Below are 5,586 nucleotides of genomic sequence, written 5' to 3' on the forward strand. Positions count from 1 at the left end.
GGCGGCATGAGGGCACTGAACCTTTGCTGGGAAGAAGAAGTCAGTTCAGAGGGAACCGGGATGAAAAATACCTCCCTTAGTTGGCAGTTCACCTGCAGCCTATGTCACATTTCAAAGTTGTCAATGCCTTTAGAGGAAACTACATAAGATATGATAACCACATATATATACAATATATAAGAAAAATATATAAGAATGATCACCAAGGTTGCCAGCCAGCCTGGCAGCCAGTGTCTCCTGGCCCAAGGAGAAACTTCAGGGTCACCGTCACTCTCCCATAGTCCAAACTGCACCATAATCCTTTGGGACATGTGGGTCCTTGGAGCCACTTTAGTGTCAGACTTCAGACTGTAGGGAGCTCCATGGTGGCAGCAGGTGAAGGAACCTCTGGATGGATTCTTCCTGGGAAGTTTTGCTAACTGGTAGCAGCAGGACAATATTCCTCCTTAACATCTGTCTGTTGGCATAATTGTCACATATTTCACTGTGGTGGCAGAGACTCAGCTCAGAATTCTATATAGAAAAACCACCTTGAGCCCAGTCTTTCAGTGGTTCAAGACAACTAGGAAGTAGCTGCTCTTGAACCTAATGGGCCTCCAGGCAAGATGTCCCTGCCTAGGATGTACCAGCAGACATTCAGCTATGATGATGCCCTGGACGACCCAGGACTCCTCCTCCATCAGTCATGGGCAGCATTCCCTGGAAGCCAGTGATTCCAGAGTGCAAGTATCAGCACCTGGCTGATGGAGCTTGTGGAGGTGGAGGAAGAACAGGCCGGTGTATCCTCCCCGGCATGTCCTTGTCATCAGCCATTGACAGTATGGACAAGGTCCCGGTGGGGAAGGCTAAAGCTACCCATGTCATCATGAATTCTCTGATCACAAAACAGATTCAGGAGAGCATTCAGTGTTCTGAGCCACAGGCAGGGCTGAGAGATGCTGGCTCCACACCCTACAAGGGCCTCACCACAGAGGAGACCAAGTACCTTCTAGTGGCAGAAGCACTACACATGTACAACATGAAGACAGCTGAAATGCAGGGTATAACTAGCCACATTTAGAAACAGATTGTCATCTTACGTAAACTGAGACTAAATCTACACAGTGGAGAGATGACTAAAGCAGAGAAGCAGGCTGCGTCAGCCCAATCTGCCCCAAGCAGCACCCCTCATTCTCCTCCTAAGCACAGGCCCAGAGGCAGGTTCACTTCTGGTTCTTCCATAGCCTTACCTGGCCCAAATCTTAGCACCATGGATTCCGGAAGTAGGGATAAAAACAGAAACCCATCAGATAAATGGAGCTTGTTTGGACCAAGAAGTATGATTTAGCGAGTTTTACCACCCAGGCCTACCAAGGAGCCCAGAAACCTTCTCCAGTGGAAATGATCCAAGCTCAGGACACTGCAGTGACTGAAGACCCAGCAACCTTCAAATCGCCCAAGATGGTCGTGTCTGTGGTGATGGAAGAAACAACCCCCAGGGACCAGTAATCTGAAGCCTGCCGACTTGAATGTGCTCACATCCATTGGCTTCTAGAGCTCGTTCTGCTCTAGATTCTAGAGCCCCACTTTCCTTTTACCTTGGTTTTGACACAGGAATGGTATATTTTTAAAAAATCTCTTAAACTGGGGCTAGAACTGAAGACATAATTGGTTTTTGAGAAAGATTAGGGCAAAATTTTCCCTTGTTCTGTAGAAGAAGCCATTCTGTACTGCTTTAAGTTAGATTAAATTTTAGCAGTGGTATAAAATAATAAATATATATGTGTGTACACATATATATACACACACATATGAATGAATGAAAACACAAAAGTAACTGATAAAAATCCCATGAACAGGAAGTAGCAGCTGAGTACCCAAGTAATCGCAAAAGCCAGTCAACACCGAGAAAACCTGAAGACCCACAGGTAGGCTGACATTTGCTGTTCCCCTGGGCCTCCTAGGAGGGTTCTTACCTAAGGCCGAAATGGGGAGAAGGTACAAAGGAAGTGATATACACGCAAAACAAATGAAAGCCACATGTTTTGAGCAGAAAAACATTAAGTTCAGACTATGCTATCTAAAGATTGATTAAAAACTACGTTTATAGGATGCTCATTTAAATTTTAAAAAGGAAATATTTTTAAATATGAAGGAATTTATGAGGATAGAGAACCAAGGAACATGTCTCTGAAATACTCTGTGGCCTAATACACAAGTATCAACAAACAAGCCTTGCCACCTAATTCCAGCAGCCAGGGTAGAAGTCCCACCCCCAGAAGGCTACACTCCCGGCTTTCCCACCTGTAAGTAAAGAGAGTGCCCAGAATGCAGAAACTTTTCTTAGCTGATGATGTTTAAGCTTGGTAGACAGGAAGTGATGAAATAAAGGGATGGAGTGTCTATCTCCTTCCCATGGGTTCTAAAGGTTCTACACAAGATAAAAATCAATCATTCCAGTTTTAACCAACAGCTTCTCACAACTTTGGAAAATTAATACAATCCTAATACATCAGATGTCTAATGAAGATTTAAATATGCAAAAGAGCATGGACAGGTAATTTAACAAAAAGGAAAAAGTTAACTTTGGCAAACGTGAAAAAAATGTTCTGACCTCGTAACCAGAGACAGAAAATCAAAACATTAAGATTTAAACTTTTACCTCTTATATTTGAAAAAAATCATTTAAGCAACTTTAATGCTAAAAGCAAGCAATAGAATAATCACACAGAGATTCTAATATACTGACAATTATCCACTAAGGTTTCTTAAAGATGTTTAAAGTACTTAATCCATTAATCCACATTTTATAATCTATCCCAAAGGAGGGGAGAAAAAAAAACCACAGCTTGTGGGAGAAGTTATACTGTATGAACAAAAGTATTAACTGTATTTTTATTTATGCCTACCACTCACTAGTCTAGAAATGAAGATGAATTCTAGAAAGAGAGAAATGGTAAAGTCAATCAATTACGGGATAATATTCAGTTATTAAAATAACAATGAAAAATTACATAACAATGTAGGTAATACTAGTCAAGGAAAAAAGAGCAAAATACAAAACCACATGTCCTGGGAGACTACTATGACAATACACAATGATGTTTAGATTGTAGTTGCCTCTGTAGTTAATTATTACATTTATAATTTATAAAAGTTAATTACATCTCAAAACAAGTAAGTTTGTGGGTTTCTTAATTGTTGGACAACATGAGTAAAAATTCTTTCACATATAATTGCATTAATAGCAATTCCCTCCTCCTAACTGGTTTCAGGGGAATTAAATCTGACATTTTTGGTGTAATAACAAACGGTGAGAATGGCTGTTTGACATAATTGGTCCTTGTTTGATTTATTTATTTATTTACTTTCTTTCTTTCTCCCAGCTCTTGTCACTTCTAAGCTTTGGTGTCTTCCTGCAGCTCTTTGTTTGTCCTGGGTCCCCAAAGAAGCTAACATTTGAGGGAGGCCTGTCGGAGGGAACCTCCACCGGCGCCCAGACGGAGAAGACACTGCGTGCCTGCCTTCCTCACGCTGACCGGCTGTCACCGCGCTCATCCCGCCCTCCTATAGGATTGTGCTAGCAATCCTCGGACTCCGGCCATTCACAATACTTCCAGGAATTCAGATACAGATTTAGAAATGAAAGGAGGATGTCGTAAAAATCTAGTTTTATCAATACGATAACTCTCAATTAGTCAAGGTTCTTTTATCTGTTTGGAAGCTACCATGGCCTCTCAGGAGATGACCCTAAGGGGGACATCTGTAAGCCAATCTTCAAACTGATCCTTTCCAATGACTCCCCAGTTTCATTTTTACCTTTTTCACTACTAATTTTCTCTCCCTCCCTCCCTTCCTTTCTTTGCCATGGCATCATAGCTCACAGCAACCTCAAACTCTTGGGCTCAAGCAATCCTCTTGCCTCAGCCTCCCCAGCAGCTGGGACTACAGATGCCTGCCACCAAGACCTGCTAATTTTTCTATTTTTAGTGGAGATGAGGGTCTCACTCTTGCTTAGGCTGGTCTCAAACTCCTGAGCTCAAGCAATCTACCTGCTTTGGCCTCCCAGAGTGTTAGGATTTCAGGTGGGAGCCACCAAACCTGGCCTTTTTTCACTACTTTTCTAACATTTTTAATATGAATGGGGTATAAACTTAACTCACAAATCTTGAAGCAGTGATAAACCACTCATTGTGAGGGGGAGAGTGGGAGTAATGGAAGAGGTTGATGCTATTATGTGCTATTACACTGCTCGGCCCTCATTCATTTTATATGGTCCAGTTAAAATCCAGCGTACTGTTTCAAAAACATCAGACCCTAAACAACGAGAATCTATTTATGTCATTTTTGTTCTTTTTTTTGTTTGTTTTCTGCAATTTTGGCTGAGGCTGGGCTTGAATCCGCCACCTCCTGATATATGGGGCTGGTGCCCTACTTCTTGAGCCATAGGCGCCACCTTTTTGTAAATTACAGAATTATTACATGTTCATGCAAATGTTTAGTAGAATAGAAAAAATAAAATTAAATTAAACACTTTTTGGAATTTTAATGAGAAACACTCTCTCAGACCACTTCCTAGAACTCCCCTTTAACCTGGATGTAAAGAAGGCTTTTTAACTTTTGCTAAAAATATCCAGGTGCTATAACAGAAAGCATCAATTTTGACTAAATAGGAATTTAAAACTTTTCCTGGCAAAAATTATGAGCAAAGTCAGAAGACAAATGACAAACCGAGGGAAAATATCTACAGTGTATCCCCAGTAAAGGGCAAATGGTCTGTAAATAAATAACTTATTCTTTTTTTGAGATGGGGGTCTCACTCTGTTGCCCCAGCTGGAGTGCAGTGTGTGATCATAGCTCACTGCAGCCCTGAATTCCTGAGCTTCAGAGATCATCCCACCTCAACCTCCCAGGTAGCTAGGACAACAGGTGTACAGCAACACTCCTGGCTAATTAAACTTTTTTTTCTTTTTAGAGACAGAATCTCACTTTGTTGCTCTCAGTAGAGTGCTGTGGCATCACAGTTCACAGCAACCTCCAGCTTTTGGGCTTAGGCGATTCTCTTGCCTCAGCCTCCCGAGTAGCTGGGACTACAGGTGCCTGCCACAACATCTGGCTATTTTTGTTGTTGTTGTTGCAGTTTGGTCAGGGCCGGGTTTGAACCCACCACCCTCAGTATATGGGGCTGGTGCCCTACTCACTGAGCCACAGGTGCTGCCCTAAACATATATTTTTTTTCTTGTAGAGATGAGATCTTGCTTTGTTGCCCAGGCTGGCCTCAAACTCCTGGGCTCCAATAATCCACCCATCTCAGCCTCCCAAAACTCTGGGTTGATAGCATGAGCCACAATGTCCGGCCTATATAAAGAATTTTTAAAAATTCAAGAAAAATAAGACTGAAAGTCCTATAGAATAGGCAAAATCAGACAGTTACAAACAAAGACATTTTTTTAAAAAGCCCTTAAATATATGGGAAGATATTCAATTTCTCATAAATAAGGCAAATATAAATTAAAACAGCATTGAAATATCATTCCTCCCCCAACATATAGGCATAAATCCAGAGGCTTGATGATCACATTGATGGTGAAATTGTGAAGAAAAGAG

The 5,586-nt window shown here is 41.6% G+C and overlaps 1 protein-coding gene and 1 pseudogene across 1 annotated transcript in view; one reads left to right on the plus strand and one right to left on the minus strand.

Annotated features, from left to right (window-relative positions):
- Positions 1-5,586, minus strand: part of TBC1D9 (TBC1 domain family member 9) — a 69,751-nt gene that overhangs the window by 47,965 nt on the left and 16,200 nt on the right. The gene's annotated exons all lie outside the window — the stretch shown is intronic.
- LOC105887021 lies at positions 573-1,534 on the plus strand (annotated as a pseudogene).

This window comes from Otolemur garnettii, unplaced genomic scaffold (assembly GCF_000181295.1).
Source record: "Otolemur garnettii isolate 467f Iridium unplaced genomic scaffold, OtoGar3 scaffold00041, whole genome shotgun sequence".
Classification (NCBI taxonomy): domain Eukaryota; kingdom Metazoa; phylum Chordata; class Mammalia; order Primates; family Galagidae; genus Otolemur; species Otolemur garnettii.